General features: G+C 39.2%; 1 long non-coding RNA gene across 1 annotated transcript; it reads right to left on the bottom strand.

Moving 5' to 3' along the window:
* Positions 1-4,932: 4,932 nt before the first annotated feature.
* LOC138066545 (uncharacterized) lies at positions 4,933-15,669 on the bottom strand. Its single transcript, XR_011139856.1, has 3 exons — positions 15,594-15,669; positions 9,425-9,565; positions 4,933-5,045 (listed from the first exon to the last, which is right to left on the bottom strand). It is a non-coding gene; the product is annotated as an uncharacterized lncRNA (long non-coding RNA).
* Between the last annotated feature and the right edge of the window lie 1,661 nt (positions 15,670-17,330).

Below are 17,330 nucleotides of genomic sequence, written 5' to 3'. Positions count from 1 at the left end.
ATCATCTGATGCCTTTGACACCAAGGGACTGTAGGCACTGACTCAAAAAATCCTCTCCAGTCCAATGTTCTCAGATCTCAAAACAGAGTAAACGGCTCCTTTTCTCAATGGTATAATCAGATGTGTGAATGACAGAAAGCAGAGTCTTTTAACAATGTACCCAGACACACAAACAGATTTTCTGATACATAAATTTATTTCCGACCATCAAAGGCAATTTGAGATCAGAAATCTGAATGGCATAATTATCAGTAATACTCAGCTGATGCCAATAGTTTATATTCCAGTAGCCTCAGGGATCCTAGTCCATACCACAGCCTTGTTCTGTCTTGCACAACAGAGAAAAGGAAAGTTCATTTCCTAATGACCTTCTTTATCCAAAAAAAGGTATGAATCAATTTCAAATCAGTTAAGTCCGTGTGTTGCAGATGTGAACAGGTACAATTGTTCTTAACGCAGTTATTTTCATAACAGAGGAAAGATGTAAATTTCCGTCTTCAAGAAGGGCCAAAAGGACCATCTAGGGAATAACCAGACAGTCAGTATCGCTTTGATTCCTGGCCAAATCAGTAAGAAAGCCCTCTTGGAACACATTTCTGGGCAGATGAAGGAGAAGAAGATGACTGGGAACAGTTACCATGAGTTCACCAAGGCTAAATAATGCCTGACCAGCTTGAGTATCTTCTACAATAAAATAAATGACTGGATTTGTGGATGAGGGGAGAGAAGTGAATGTCATTTGTCTTGACTTTAGCAAAGCTTTCAATGCTATCTCTCACAATGCTCTTATATTTAAATTACGAGATTATGGTTTGAAGGGTGGACAACCAGATGGGTAAAAAATTGGTAGGATAGTTGGGCTTAAAGGCTTAACCGATCTCACTCTATCTTGTGGCCCTAACCAATGGGGTACCACAGGGATCTACCCTAGGTCCTGTCATGTTTGACATCTTTATCGATGACCTGGAAATGTGCTTGCTCCTGAATTTCGCAAATGACACCGCACTGGGGGACCAATTGAAATGCTTGAGGTCTGGGCTGCCATTCAGAGGTACTAGACAGGCTGCAGAAATGGACCGAGAGGAACCTGTTGAAATTCAACAAGGAAAAGTTCTCCATATGAGAAGGAATACTCCCTGTAACCATACAGGCTGAGGAGTGACTCTGTGGAAAACACTCTAGGGGTCTTGGTGAACAGGAAGCTGCATGAGCCAGCAGCGTGCACTGGCAGGAACAAAAGCCAACAGCATCCTGGTGTGTATGAACGGGGCACAGCCAGGAGATTGAGAGAAGTGGTTATCCCCCTCTACTCAGCACTCATTAGATCACACCTCAGTTTACTGTTGACCCCACAGTACAAGAAGGACTTTGATAAACTGGAGCAAGTTCAGTGGAAGGCCACGAAGATGGTTGGGGGCTGCAGCACTTACCCTGTGAGGAGAGGCTGAGGGAAATGGGTTTGTTGAGCCTGAAGCAGGGATGGCTTCAAGGGCACCTAATAGCAGCTCTCCACCTAAAAGCAGGACAAGCACTGGAGCAGGTTGTCCAGAGAACTTGTGCAGTCTCCGTCCTTGGAGATTTTCTGCATAAAGCCCTGAAAACATGGTTGAACCCCACAGCTGACTCTGCTTTGAGCAGGAGGTTGGACTAGAGGCCCTATGAGATCCTCTCCAGCCTAGATGATCACAACATTATTGTATGTAGCTGTGCACACCCAGGAACTGTATAATTTAAAAATGTAACATTTCATATACCCACACCAAAGCAGTTGTATGAAAAGAAGAAATAAACGTAAACCAGGCTTCAGTGTCAGATGAAAAATAGTGCAGGGTTACACTAACGAAAGACCAAACAAAGAAACTCTGTGTTTGGAAATACTAATTTGTATCAGTGCTAGCTCTGGGATTTCTGCCCCATATTCCAACATGATACAACTGATCAACTTGTTAAATAGAAGTTTTAGTATAGCCAAAGGCTAACCGTAAGTCAAGAGGACCGATTACATGTTGTCCTGCAGGTTCAGAAGTCAGAGGAAATGCAAACCTCAGGTAAGATACTATCAGTTCAAAAGATATGTTTTGCACAAATTCTGAATGGGTGTAAATCAGTTTCTAGCTTACCGGCAAAAAATGAATCAGGACCAATGAAATAAGCCCATGGCTTTGTTTCTAAACAACAACAACTTTTTAAAAACAGAATTATGGAAAAAACAAACAAACAAACAAACAAACAAACAAACAAACAAACAAAAAGCAACCCTCAGGAGCTACTCAATGGAGCAGTGGGTTTCCCCAACTATTTTTCAGACCAACCAGATTGATTCTGTTCCATTTTTTCATTAAACAGATTGCTTCAGACTGTGAGCTCCTTTGCCAACTTCTAGCCTGCAGTGAATTTTAATGGCTGAGTCATAAACCCCTCCAAAAATGGGATATGTATTGGAAATGCTGAGGGACCCTTAACTAGAGTAAGTGCTGTGTTATGCTGCAATAATAGTAAACAATAATAGTAATATTAATAAAAATAACACAGTTTTATGTGAAACCATAAAAGGCCATTTATATGATCACTGTACAAATATTTAAGATTCTGGAATACTGCATTTTTCACAATTATGATGATGCTACTGGCTTTATAGACTCTTTTCAAAAGCCTTTGGGTTTCAATGTGTTGCATGTTCTCAACTCTTAAGACAGGTTCCATTCAGGGCACGCAATGGCAGGTCTATGTCACAGAGACTACCGATTAGCTAAAAGGACTTTTTCACTAAAACTTTTTAAATGTCTCCACTATATATATTTTTAATATATACCTCCTAATGAGGGAACTGAAAAGTTCAAAGTTTCAGCATGTCTGAAAAATCCCCAAGTACAAATCAATGGTAGCAACCTATTTAATAAATTATGAACCTAAAAAATAATCAGTGAAGATTCATTATCAAAAAGGCAATTTCTTATAAAGCAGCTTCCACATGTCCCCAGGCCATAAAAATTACTCCCTGGCTTCCCACTATGTGGAAGTTTCAATTAGAATTTCATGTTGAAAAGTACGTTAACACCTTCTTATATATATTTTGGTAATGTCTGTTTAACTCTGGCTGTCACAACTTGGAAAGGATATTTTTTTTTTCTTTTTCAATAAGCCAGCTGGAAAAAAAAGGAGGAAAATATTGAATGGTTCATAAATATATAATGTTTCACATTTGTTATATTCTGCAATCAGAGGCAGCAGCTTTAAACTTGCATATCAATGCATAATTCCACAAACTTAAAAAATTGATCTGCCAATGTCTCCCCTCTAGCAAGCTTTTAATTAAATGAACTTCACTCACCTTACCGCTAAACTCCTTAGGTTCATTTTATACTGAGATCTGATGTATTTTTCAGTGAAGGTTTTTTTTTTTTCCCCTAACTGTAAAGGTTGTTTAGTAAACAAGTGTTTAATAATGTATAGAAGGTTACCAAACATAGATCAATGCCAATTATTTATTCACAATAAAAAGCTTGGAAATAATGAGGTTCTTTTATATTCTTGCCAGCCAAAACCAAGAGTGGAGCCACTTCTCAACTGCACTAAACTGAAGTTGAGCTTTAAATTTGTAGGAAACCGTACTGGTTTACACCAAACAGAGATCTACTCTAAATACTTTTTCTCCCCATATTGTTATATAAGAATAGAATTTGTAGTGGTGACCGTTCTGTTTAATAGCAGCAATAAGTTAGTAGCTGGTTCAACAAAGGAGACCATCGTAATGTCAGTAAGAATCTGAAATACTGTGGATCCCTTGCTGTAAGTCTGTGAAGAATATAGCAGACCAAGGCCAGTCAACAGCTCAAATTACAAAAGAACAGGTTGAGCTGTACTAAACTAAAAGAAGTGACAAGTTTACAGCTCCAGTGAGTCAGGATGCAGATTCTAATAATGCAGAAAGAAATATAGCAGCCACATAACTTTGGACTTCAGAAATTCATCGGGGCACGCTCCAGCACTGGAACACTGAGCAGAAACGGCCTGGTTCTCCCAGGCTGTTCCCAGCTCCCTTGATGCTGTTGCACGTACGTCACTGCAATTGCCCTGCAACCCCTGGACTTCAGGAACTGAGAGTAGGGCTATGAAGAGAGTAAGAGATGTGATGTGTGCTGCCGATGTGCAGACAGGGAGCTCCGTTCAGCTGCTGCATCCAGGCCTCTGCTGATCAGGTCACTGCCAGAAGGTCTCCAATAAACCCTAATCGCTGGAGAATCCTCCTGGCTTCACTGTCTTACGAGCTGGGGTGGGAAATGCAAAAAAGCTAAGAGAATCTTAGTTTTTCCTTATGTAAACTGCAATCTGCTACCAAAAGGAGAGTAGGAATCCCACTTGGCTTCACGCTTCCCTGGTTCCTCGCTGCCCTCAGCGTCACTTATCTACTATCATCAATCTAGACTGTACGAAAAATGTCAAGGGTAGAGGAAGGCTATGGGACTTTCCTTCTGTACTGAGGTTTTGAGACCTTGTATAAGAAGCTCTTTCACATTTAGAGCTGAAAGGCAGCATCACAATTGTATTTCTATCTCTGCTGTATTCTATAACACTGTGCAAAGTTTCACCAGAATCCAAAGGATTTATGTTTCTAAGCATCCCACATGCTTGCAAATTGAAGCAGCAAAAGCAAATGCACCTGCCAGTGGCTTTCAATGCCCATAGAAAATATTGCTCCATTTCCCCTTCCCCTCCGCAAAAGCTATTGCTTCTAAACCATTTGCAAACTGCTAAGGAATTATAACTGCAGCACCAGACATTACATGACAGCTGTTTGAACAGAAATACTAATTGCTTTCATATTTAATTAGCTATTGTTTAAATTAAAAATACCAACAAAACAATCACAGCAGGCTCATTTTAACAGGAGGTTTATTGGTCCAGGCACTAGCTCAAAGAGCAGCAGGCGTTGGATTCATGCACTATCACTCTTTCGTCCTGAGAAAGCGCCAGTGCATTCCTCGCTCAACAGCTGCTGGTTCATCCCCCTGGCCTGATATTCTTCCTTAACGGTCCTTTCCCTCCTGAAAGGTCAGAAATTGAGAGACGTCATCAAAGGCCGGGGGGAATAATCTCACCTACCTTTAGATGCTAATAATGCAGATGACTAAAATCCCTCTAAATAGCAGTGGGGAGCAATAGCTCCATTTGTGTTACTAAAGCCAGGGTGTTTTGTAGCCAGGGTGCATTGTGTCCACATCGCTCTGGGCTTGCGCGCTCTAGAGGAAACAGACTGTTTCCACAGATTATAACATTTAGTTCGAGGACACTGTGATTATTTCGGTATGACATTTTTCCAGTTCAAAGTAACTGAAGTGACATGACAGCTGTGTCACAGGGAATGGTGTTTTTCTATCAGGAAGCTAAAGGTGTGTGCTGTGCATTCTGCACGGTGGTTTGAGAGTGTGATGCTCATCCTACGGGGCTCAGGGAGCTGCGTCCAACGTCATCTTATACTGCCTATGTGTAATATTCTTTGGGGCTTACTGTCCCCAGAGCGACCTTGGGTTTCATCCTAGCAGGCAGCAAGCTCAGGTGAAATGATATTTAAATAGTCTGGGTAAGGAAAGGATCAAGATCTGGGAGCTAAGAGGAGAGTTAAGTTATTTGTTCGTGTAGATAAAAAAGAGACACTTACAAAATATAGCTTACTCCTTTCTAAGGTCCAACACAGGTTTGGAAACAAGGGCCTGTTTTCTCTATTTACTTTATAAGGAATCTAGATGGACTGGGTTAAGTGCAAATTTCTATGCTACGGAAATCCAAAGTTAGGTGAGATGAATCTCAGACACTGTGCCATATGAAAAAAATAGCCTCAGCAGCTGTGACTCTCTGACATGTTCAGTCTTTCCCCTGCTCCATTTGTGCTAGCTGGAAGTACTGCAAGCCCCACTCCAGGCAATGAGAGATGCACAGCGGGTGCAATTGCAGCGCTGGACACTGGCGTACAAGGTATGGCGGACCTCCCAGGGGCAGGTCACTTTGAAAGTTCCAGGGTTATTTCCCTAAATGTGGACACTCTGGATTATCTTTGCTTGAGGTATCACCAAATGGCATTTGTGGCATTTTTTAACTGACTATGATGCTACATAATGACTCTGATCCCAGTCTTCTTCCCGGTGACATTCATAGAAGTTATCATTAATATGGGTCATATTGCTTTGCCTGCTGCATGACCATTCACTTCACAGATTCAAAAAGATACTGGCAAGTATATTGTAGGTGAAACCATTTACTTAAATAAATATTTTTGTACATTTTCATTTGAGATTCCCTTTCTGCTGATACTCATGCAAAGAAAATTGTCTCACCCAAATATACATGAAAATCAAATATTTAACTGTTGCAAACACTGCCAAGGACAATTTTGTTTAAAATGTGTGCAAATATTCATGACAAATGTTTTGTGATATTCACTCAGCTCTGAATAATTAACAATGCTTAAATTGCAATACATGTAACAAAACCTATTAGTTCTAATAAGTCAGTACAGTGGAATTAATCACGTTTTCATTTAAGCAAATGTATTACAAACTAAATTGTTTCATAAGCTGTCAAATGCATAGAAGCACAAAAGTTTGCACTTATTTTAACTACCGAGTACCAGGGCGGTATTTGGTGTACTGGGTTTGGTTCAGATTCTGACTAGGAACCTGGTTCACATATGAACCCTAAGGGCTTGGAAAGGGAGCTCGTGGTGGGATTCCTCACACCTGACCTTAGCTGCCTAAAAAGTAAGGTTGTAAATGAGTTGCCTCAAGCTCCCTATCAAATCACTGGAGATTGCAGAAACACTCATTCTTCCCTAAGACAGGTGTGTATGACAGGTGGAATGAATTGCATTCGGGAGGTTCCTGTCACTCTCCATTAACTGTAAGAGGAACCTTAGCAGCTCATTTAGACTAGACACCTACAAGACGGATAGAATTAGATGATATGAATCTCTTCCATTACAGCTCCCAAACAACAAGCTTGGATTGGGTAAAATGAACTCACCTCTAGTTGGCATTTCCAAGAGAATGTAAGGGAACTGCATGTCCTGCTGAAAAAGGATTTTCATTACAAAACCCTGACTTGGTTATTATGTGCCATATTTCCTTACCTGTAAAAATATGACAACCTCCTTGCCATGATCACGATCTTATTATGAAGGTCAAAATAAATAATGATGTGTTTATTCAAATCTAACTTTGTGAGTGAAATGCATATATAAGGATTGGAAAGTTTTTTCCTTCGAAAACATAAGTTTCTTTCCCCCAAAGTTGCAAAGAAAAATTTGGAAACGTATCCCAAGTGTTTCTTAAGGCTCAAAGTACAAGAAACAAAGAAAAAGAACCTGAAAATTATTTAATTGTTGTGATGATTTTAAGACAGCCTCATGACTTTTGGAGCCCTAACCCATCATCATGTTTTAGCATTTGGGAGTGGAATTGCTAAGATAGTAATATACTTCCCTATCTCAATGGGGTTAGTAAGGATGCATTCATTTTCCTGAAGCAAAATACATGTGCATTATGTTATTCATTTGAAAAGTAAAATAGGCAGATTCAAGGAAATGCACCGATGCATGCCTTCATGCTGAATGCATACGCTGTAAATCTTCACACAATACATGAACAGAGTACATAAGGGAAAGCAAATGTGAAACATTTTTCCCTATACTGAATTATCATTATCCTGTGAATGTTTCATTTGGGAATGCAAACATTAATACAAAGTGGCCTCTTCTCTATTCAGCCCACAAACACCACGTTAGTTGAAATATACATTAGCTGGCAAGAGAACAAATACCTGATGCTAGAGAAAACCAATGGGGAATGAAACTTGTTGCTAGCTGGTTCGAAAAGGTTTGTCCATATAAGTCCTGCGTTACAGTCTAGGTCAGTAAGACACAGGACAACGCTCAGATTTACAGCTGCTGGCCGGTGAAAGGCTCTGACGGAATTCAGTTAGATTTTGGTTGACTACAGAAAGTTATGTGCTGCAGGTTTGATCCTGGCAATGCTAGTCCCGTACTGCTTCTACCTAGGCATGCCACATAGTGAACATCTGGCATAATTAGCAGTCTCCTTCTTGGTATGCCGGAAGCACGTGCAGCTGCATTGTGCTTGTCTTCTCGGCAGACACAGGGCAGGCAAAGCGCAAGCCGCAGCTTCTTCCTAACGTAACTGCTGAAACAGCCACAGTCAGATCTAACGCAGCCATGGATATGGGTGGATTCCAACATGGCTGATTCATTTATTTACTCATTATAAGCACAATGCCGGTTTTCTGTTTTGTTGTTTATGCTGTTTATTTTTTCTTTTTTTTTTTTTAATGGTGTACCAGAAGTGTTCAGATGCTATACTTATGAGGATCGTCTGCATGGCTAGATAGATGAGTTGGAGAGCTATCGTTTTTAAATTTTCTGCGTAATTTGGTTGTTTCGCTAAAGTTTAAAATGTATTGTAAGTTTGTTTTTTTAAATTAATTTCAAAATCTGCCATCAGCAAGATTTCAGCTCAATGTAGTGCTAACTAATTTTTTGTTCATTAGTTTCTTTATTAACAAAGAAATCCCCTGACTATTACACTTCTCCGGCTTTTTGATAATCTCCCTTGCAACCAGTCACATAATGCTTGAATACTTTTCACTGAAATATTGTCAAGCCAAAAGAGCTGATGGGGCCTGCAATTAACTTCTAAATAATGCCAGAGTAATAGGATGTTGTAAATACTAGGAGTCAAAACCAGATTTATGCCCTGTTCCAGAGACTTGTGATACTATGCACAGCCACAGATTGCCAGCCTTTGAGCTGAGGCTCACCTGCCTTTCCTTCCTTTTCTTCACTTTTACTAATAGCCTGCACATTTTCAGTTCAGCACAATTTACATTTTACAGTGGTTTTGTGACTGCACCCCAGGCTACTTAACACACTCAAATGACCACAAGCTATTCTGTCCTGATGGGCAAGATGAAGCACAGCGATGCCTCCTCAAACTTACTTCCTTTCCAATTACAAAAATAAATTAGCTGAAACTAACAGCACAAACCTGAGAAATAGATATTGCGAAGAAGAGAACACCTTCAAGCTGGGCGGAGAGTGATAATAATCTAGCCCATAATTAAGGGTAGAAATATGCTTTAGTATTAAAAGAGTCTGCTTCATTTACAGTTGATAGGACCAGAGCAAACTCATTACAACAGCAATGTAAAGCTTTTCATACAAATGCCATAAAAAGGCATTGCAAATATAAGTTAATTAGCCACATAACACACCTTGATGACAAGAAATTCCTGCCGTCATCCATTTTATGGAGAGATAGGATGACTCACCACTTACTTAAAAGCGACATAGCAGCTGTAGCATCAGGAACAGAAGTTAGGATTTCCACTTCTCATTGAACCTGTAAGGATACATTACCTCAAACACACTGTATGAAAGTGTAGAAGTCCTTGTTAACTTGAGTACCAAAACGTGCTTTAAGTGTTTTTTCTGCAACAGCAACAGAACCCCCATGGTGGACCATGTGTGGTTGCATTACCTCCAGAGATGGGTAGAATCCTGGGAAAAGAGGAAGAAATTCTCACTGGAACATTTGTACTAAATCTCCCGAGTTCATTTTGTGCATGCACGTGGAGAGAGCTGGAGAGAAAGTACAAGCAGCGTGAAGGACAGCTTGGTCTAGAGCAATGGAGTCTCATTTACAGAACCCACTAGCCACCTCCAAGAACCTTCTGGACCTGAAACATCTGATTTTCACAGGAGTTCACTACAAATGAACTTCACAGAGAGGGATGTACTTAACTACTACATATAAACACAAGCAGATCTTTTCACTATTATAGGGTTTCTTTCTCTAGCTTTCATCACTGCTTCTTCGGAGCAATTAGACCCAGGAAATGGTATTAAATATAAAATGAAAGCCTGAGGCAAAGGTTCAAATGCAAACTGGAACTTGATAATGTTTAAGGTTATTTCTTTTGTCTGCTTTTAACATTTTCTGCCTGACACAGCAGACTATGTTCCTTTTAAAACTGAAATTTTGAAAAAGAAAATGTAAAGTTTCCCCTTTTCAAAACACGGATGACATTTTCAAGAGTTCTCCCTCAGCAGCTTCTGCTATATTTTTTAAAGCAACACAAAGCTGCTAAAAAAATCAAATAATGAAGGTTCAGAAAAAAGGGAGAGAAAAAAGGAGAGATCCAATATTTTGTCCTCTTTCTGTCCAGTTCTAGACTGCTTGCTTATATTTCCCATACCTGTCGAAACGACCAGCTGGCAATATTTGTGATTAGGACAAGGCAATAGATGGTTCATAAATTTAATTGCTTTTCTCCAGTACAGTTCATGAATATGAGAAAATACTCTGAATCAGTCTGAAAATTCTACTCCCCACAAAGGATTGTGGCTTATAATAATATAGTTTCTTGAGTAATTTTTCCATCTGCTATAATGATCCATTATGAATAGTTAAACATCATCATAATCTGTTCCAGTCAAGAGTCCTTCTTCTACTATGTATTGCAGGTAGTAAAATGAGACTTCAACCATTCGCCATAATCAGTCTATCTGTCTCTATATTTACATACTTATCTGCTTTCTACTTTTTCTACCTATCTAATTAAAGGTAGCTACCTACTTGATTAAGTTTTTAGTAGAAAGCTGCCATTTTTGCAAACTGGAAATAAATGATAAATGGATATATTTCCCTTGACTTCAGTGAGCAATAATCAAATTTCCAGTGCAAGCAGTAAATATTTCTGGATTGATTAATCTACTGAGATTTTTAAAATTCTGTAAACACCTTTAACATATTGCTAGAAAAAAAGAGAAAATAGCAAGCTAAATGAGCCTGAAGCTTTTGGGTACTAGCTAGGCTGATATTATCTATATAATAGGTTATATAATAGGTTAATAACATGACTGCTAATCACTGCTTGGGTTAATGCAAGTCAGAAAAGGCAATGAATTTGCAGACCATAAAATAAATGTTTGCAAAGCCTGATCTCTGCCTGGATCTAGAGTGTGTAAATAATGCCTTATCCTCATAATCACTGGAGTTCACCAAAGGGTACCAAGGGAAATGAAATGGGAATGGGAACAAAACTAAGCTACTGATGTGACTCTGATTTGAGAACAGTGAGCTGAAGCACAACTGTAAAGTATCACAGTTCTGAGCAGAGCTCTGGAGACGCACCAAGTATATGTAGGCATACCCTCCAAAAAATTAACAACATAACAGTCTCTTTAGCGTGAAATTACCGTGTGCATTTTCCTAGGGTAAACAGCAGTTTTTAGAACCTGCATATCTTCCATTCATGCCATGACCACTGATTTCTTCAAACTTCTGTTTCCTCTGTTTCAAATTCCTTGCTTCTAACTCTTTACAGTTCCAGCTTCTCCGTTTCCCACTCCGCTCTGCTGCTTCATTTGCTATTTTTCTCAAGGCTCGGAAAGAGAGTTCAGAAAACCTTCACTAGGACAACTCCAAGAGGATGCTGGTCTCTCAGTAGCTGCCTATTATCTCTCAACCCTGCCTGACACAGACAACGAATGCAGAGCACTCAAGCTCAGAAACGTTGAGCACAGCATTGAATCACTGTAACATCAGTTCACTTTACAGTGACAAGGATCCTTAAGATAAGGGTTTAAAACTTCCTTAAAGCCAAACAATATAGGCACCTGTTTCAATGAAATGGAAGCTTATTTCTAAGTCTTTTGTAATCCTTCTCATTTCTCATGATCTCCTCTTCCTTCATCTTTCAATTTCTCTCAACAACTTTGTATATGAGAACACAATAAGAATGCTCTGTTGTCTCTGTTGGTAAATAAAACAGTGAAAGCAGGGTGCATATGTGTATAGTTTATTCCTAGCGCCTAAGTTATCTGAGCATTTGGCAAAAAATGTTGTTATGAAACTATTGATCTGGTATTAGCTATATAGTGTTAATATTTATGCTCATTTTTTAATACGTGCAATAATATCTCTAGAAATGAGTTCTAATATGAGGCAGATTATTTTAATTTAGCTGAAAAGCTTGATATAGCAAAATATAAAGAACTATTAGAAAAGTGAAGATTTTTAAAAAACCTTGTCATGCTTTTTTTATTTAGACTGCAATACCTTTATCCACGCAACATGGTTCACATGCTATGAAGCTGGTCAATAGGATGAACAATATTAAGTAAGCAATAGTAAGCAGCAAGCAATATTTAGTATAAGGAATCCTATCAAAGCCAGTCCTTATATTACTTCAGTTTGTTAATTAATGTAAAACTTCCCTCTTTTGTCTTGCTTAAATGTAGAGGCCATTTATACCATTATTTCTTGTACAGAATAGCACCTTATTGCACAGAAAGTCAGAGAGCATTCAATATATTTAAAGGCTTTTCCAGGCAGTCATCATCATAGTGCTCAAAGGCAAAATTCAAATCAAGATTAAGGCACTCCAATTTAATTGTTTTCCCATGCGCTGGATGGTTTAGTAGCCTAAAAAGAAGAGTCTAGTGTAATTTTAGCTGCCCCACGGTGTCTTCTTTTCTACTGCCCTTGAAGGGTCAGGTTTCTTGTATGTTCTTTATGATATCTGCCAGATATCTGGGGATCTCTTGGATTCCCTATTGCAAAACTTACATAACACCAGATGCCTATGTTGGTAACTGAATCACAGTGTGGGTTTCTAAGCTCCCAAGACACAGGATGATGTCTCACATAGGTCCGCTGTAATATCTCTGTTTTGATATCTCAGACTCTATAGGCCAGCTGGGCTGGCACTAGGTGCCTAGGTGTATAGCTGAAGTGAGCCCTCGATGGGTGAGCTGAATCACTGCTCGATGCACTCAAGGGTGTCTGAATGGCTGTAAGCTTGGCTAGCCAAGGCTATTCCCTGCAAAAGGTGCAGATGCAGCCACACTGTTTGAGAGGAAGAGGCTATGTGGACACTGATCATTCCCGACACTTGGCCTCAAGGCCAGAAAACAGTTGCAGAACTCCTGCTTTACTAGTACAGATATACGAGGGTAAGCTCTTATTATCAGTCTTTTTGCTTTACAGTGCCTCTGTTGCACAAATGAAGTTGAGACAAGTTCACATGCACAGATTTATTAGCAGGGTCCATAGCTGATGTCATACATCAACTCTAACAGTGAAATTTACTTCTAGGTAAAAATAAAATATCCAAAGTGGAGATAAGAAAAACGGAGAGAGAGGGGAAGAGAAACAATGGGGTCTCCAGCTGAGCATCCTCCCCTGGGCTCCCATCCAGTGCAGCAGGTTTTCCCCCTTCCATAATACTTTTCCCACAGTAACAATACAGTTTTCACCAGGACCCGCTCGAACCGCTCATTGGTTGCTCCTGGTTACATTGCTGGAGCACACTTTGATCGGTGGCAGGGGCTGCATGCTGACTGGCTGCTAAGCTTTGTGCTTGTATGTTCTTGGGTCCCCTAATGTAACACAAAAGTCACAACCAAGAGGTAGGAAAAAGGAGGTAAAGTAGGGATGATTCTCATGATGATGGCAAACACTTCCCGTAACAGCAATATCAGTGTGTGCAGCTGCAGGGCTGTGAGACTAACAGCATGAGAAGGACAGCATGAGAACAAGGGAAAAATAATGCCACAGATGCTCTGGGAAACTCTGCCACAACTTGGGTGAAAGGGTCCAGAGCTGCGACTGCCGAGCAGGTTGCAGAGCTGCAGATAGAAAGCTAAGGCACCTACCGCACCATGCAACACTTCCCTCAGCGTGATCACTGGTGATGTACTTCCAGCTTAAACTAAAGCATCGCTGAATTCAGTATGCTGCAGTCTTCCCTCTTTATTTTAGAAACACTCATCAATGTCAATTTAAGAACATTTATGGCTCTTGTAGGAAAGTCATGCTGTTGGAACACCCTATCAGTAAAATGACTTATAAAGGCAGATAAGTGTATGGCTTGCATAAATCAAAATATATTAAGGATCCAGGCAAGTTTTTGCTCTCACCTACACCACTATAGACCTGAACTAGGTAAATCAGTACCAATTGAGTTACTCTTGATTGGTCTTACAGTAAATGCACCAGTATTGTCTATGAGTCAGCTTTTCAACTGGAAAGCTTAGGTATACTAAAACTGGACTGCCATTTTTCATATCAATTATATTTTGTCAAGGAGATTTAAAACTGAGAAATGCTCCATAATTTGGATTAAAATAAAAATGACATTAAAATGGTATCATTTGTCAATCTATAATCTTCATTGCTGTAAGTGCTCCTAGTTCCTGAGTAGTGAAGTTAGAGTATAAATGAAAGCTTGTTCCAGAGGCCATAGAACTGATAGATCATAAAAAAAGCATTAATAATATATATTTTAAAAAAAGAATATTATTGGAAATAGGATAAAGCAACCAAGTTTTTCTTAATTCTGCATTTGGAAAAAGTATGAGATTGAAGTCAGCATGAGTCTTTCCACTGATTTGACTGCTCTTCTGTGTAGTCCGATGCACAGCATCACAAACACAGACTCTCTTCCAGCACTTAAATCTTTACTGCTGGGCTTCTGTCTGCAGGACGCAGCTTGCAATAACAACCAAGTCAGTTCTAGCACAGAAGGAGAGTTTGAATGAAGAAATAGTATAGTATTACACACCCATATACCACTTTCATACAAGCAGTAAGAGTTTTACAGTTGCTACCACTTGTGAATGCTGCTTTCCTCTCCCTCTCCTCCACAGCCAGGCAGTTTCTGGGTTTCTTAACCACATAAATCTTTTTCCTGCGTTTGCAAACTACTATAAGAATGGCATAAAATAATAGACATGATGGTTTATGAATCACAGAAGGAGTTTAATACAACATGGCTGATGGCTTAGAATTGCCCAGACACCAGCCCTAGCCTTGCTGGGGAAAAGGTATACAGACTTTCATGCAGAAGATCCTAACTCTAATAATGATCAGGCCATAAAAAATAATTGTAAAATAGATGAAGCAGATATACCCATAAAATGACGATTATCCACATATAGGAGTGAGAAACCATCTTTAAAACCCTCAACCCTGTAACAGGTCAAGCTCAGTGCTGGAAAAGTCATTCAAAGGGGAACTTGGACAGTCTTTTGCCTCTGTAGAAAATCAAAGAGTATAAAATAATTCCTATCTCTCTCAGTAAAGAAAATATTAAAAGATATTAACAAAGGATCTGCCCTTCTGTCTATTCCACCGCTATTACAATCTACAGCTTTGACTGCAGGAGTCTGGAGAACGGCTCTCTCTAGGAATGACTAATAGAACAAAGTTCTTGCTAGACACAGAAGCTCAGATCTAGAATTTCAGCAAACGTATTTTTGTGAAAAGTTCTGTGGCAAAAATAGAAGGAGATTAAATGGTCAGAGGGTCAATATGATACAGAAAAAAAAAAAAGTCCCAGTGATATGTTAATATGGGAATGTACAAATGGCTGCTAGAAAGCCTGCAGCTAGAGTAAAATAGTAGTATTTGTTAAAAAAACCAAAATAGTTAAAAACGTTTAGCTGTTAGGCAAAAAGAAATGACATTTTAATTACTTAAATACTATCTTTCTGCCCCTTTCAGATGAACTGCTGGACATACCTGCTGGACTGGATGGCATGCTCAGGCACAGCTGAGACGGCTGCAGTGCATCATGCGCCAAAGCGCTGCCCGTGAGAGCTGTAAGAGCATAAAGAGCCACAAGACTGCTGGGGAGACAGATATAGCTGTATCCAGCCAAAGAAAACCTGTGCTCCTAACAGAGTTAACTAAGTAAACAATTCTAATATTTCATAGAGAAAGCATTTTTCATTATTTCACATTCCCAAACCTCTAGGACCCAGCTGGTAAAACAGACCAAAACATAAACTATTTCCCTGACATTTCCACTCTGCCTAAGCTGAAAAGATTTTTGATCTTTCTTTTTTATTTTAATGGTAAAATTTCCAAGTTAAATTTAGGAAAACTAAGAAGCCCAGGTTCACCATTAATATTGATTTATTTAACGTCAATTGAACACAAACCTGTAATCAAACTGGTTTGTTCATAACTAGTCAGAAGATACACTGCATTGCAAATAATTGACCAATTAAGAGAAATAAGAAGAGCTTAGACTAAGGGAGGTGTGACACATCATATGTAAAAAACTAGAACTGTATAAGAAACTGCTCTATCTGCACAAGGACTTCTGAGAAGTCAAATGAAAATTTGGATGAAAATCCAAAATATCGAAAAAAATGCAGTATCTGTATCAATCATTTAAATGTTTAATTTTTATGATTTCAGACTTTTTCATTTCTGCTTTTAGGAGAAGTTTTTTTTATTTTTACATTCAATTTGGTAAATTTTTCATACAACAGATCGATGTGAACCAAAAATCATAACTTTCCTCAAATGAAAAATGCCGGCAACGTCCAAATACTTTTGTAGCTTCTGGTGTACATTGGGCCTGTCTTTTGGGAGGTGGTCGCTGACTAAATACTGAGGTGTTTCTCCCATTTTCTCAGCACCTCCTGACAGACAGCACGTTGTGCATCGATGAGATCCAGTGAGAGTGGCTTACGCCTTCCCTCAGTGTCAGACCCTTTACTGAGCCTCCCACTCCCAGTCCTTCTTCTACCGAAAGCTACTCTGCCAGTATTAAATTTAATCGTGTGAAGTGTCAGATGACCAAAATTTTGCCCTGACAAAGATTTCTATTTTCAGAGTCTGCTATATTTTCTTCAGTTCAGTTGTAAAAATTATGGAAATCAAGAACTAGCTGTTCTTGCCTATATTCATTGTCAGAGGAAACAAGAAAATAAAGTAAAAGCACAGTATCATTGCCCTCAGCGGGTAAAGCTTTGATAATGAGATAGTTGCTGATAAACAGAGGTTTTTTTGCTTTTTTAAAAAGCAAAAAGAAACCAAGGCACCACAAGGTCTGTGGTACGATAGAAAAAATAAGGCTATCGTAAGCCTCCAAATCCTTCTGCACTGAACATTCATTGTCATTGTCATGTGAGGGATGAACCATGCAGATATACTATAGTACTTGTTAGGTAGGAGATGTCCTCATTGGAGAGCAAATTGCATTTTTTCTGAGTCTTGGTAGTTAAAATCAGCACGTTCTCTTCATTCTCAGAGTGAAAATGAAGTAGGGCAGAGAATTCCTGATCTATCTGAAAAAGAAACAAAGAAGCAGGTAAACTACAGGAATCACTGATTTATTGCAGCATGGCTTGAGGTCACTAGCTTTGACCACTGAAACCAATGTCATTATCAACTTATGCACTTCTTTCTGTTAACTTATTTTCTCTATATAAATTTGGTTATCTGATGCTTTGGGGTCTAAACTGG

This window comes from Struthio camelus, chromosome 3 (genome assembly GCF_040807025.1).
Source record: "Struthio camelus isolate bStrCam1 chromosome 3, bStrCam1.hap1, whole genome shotgun sequence".
Classification (NCBI taxonomy): Eukaryota; Metazoa; Chordata; class Aves; order Struthioniformes; family Struthionidae; genus Struthio; species Struthio camelus.
This window is presented reverse-complemented; position numbering and strand designations above follow the sequence as displayed.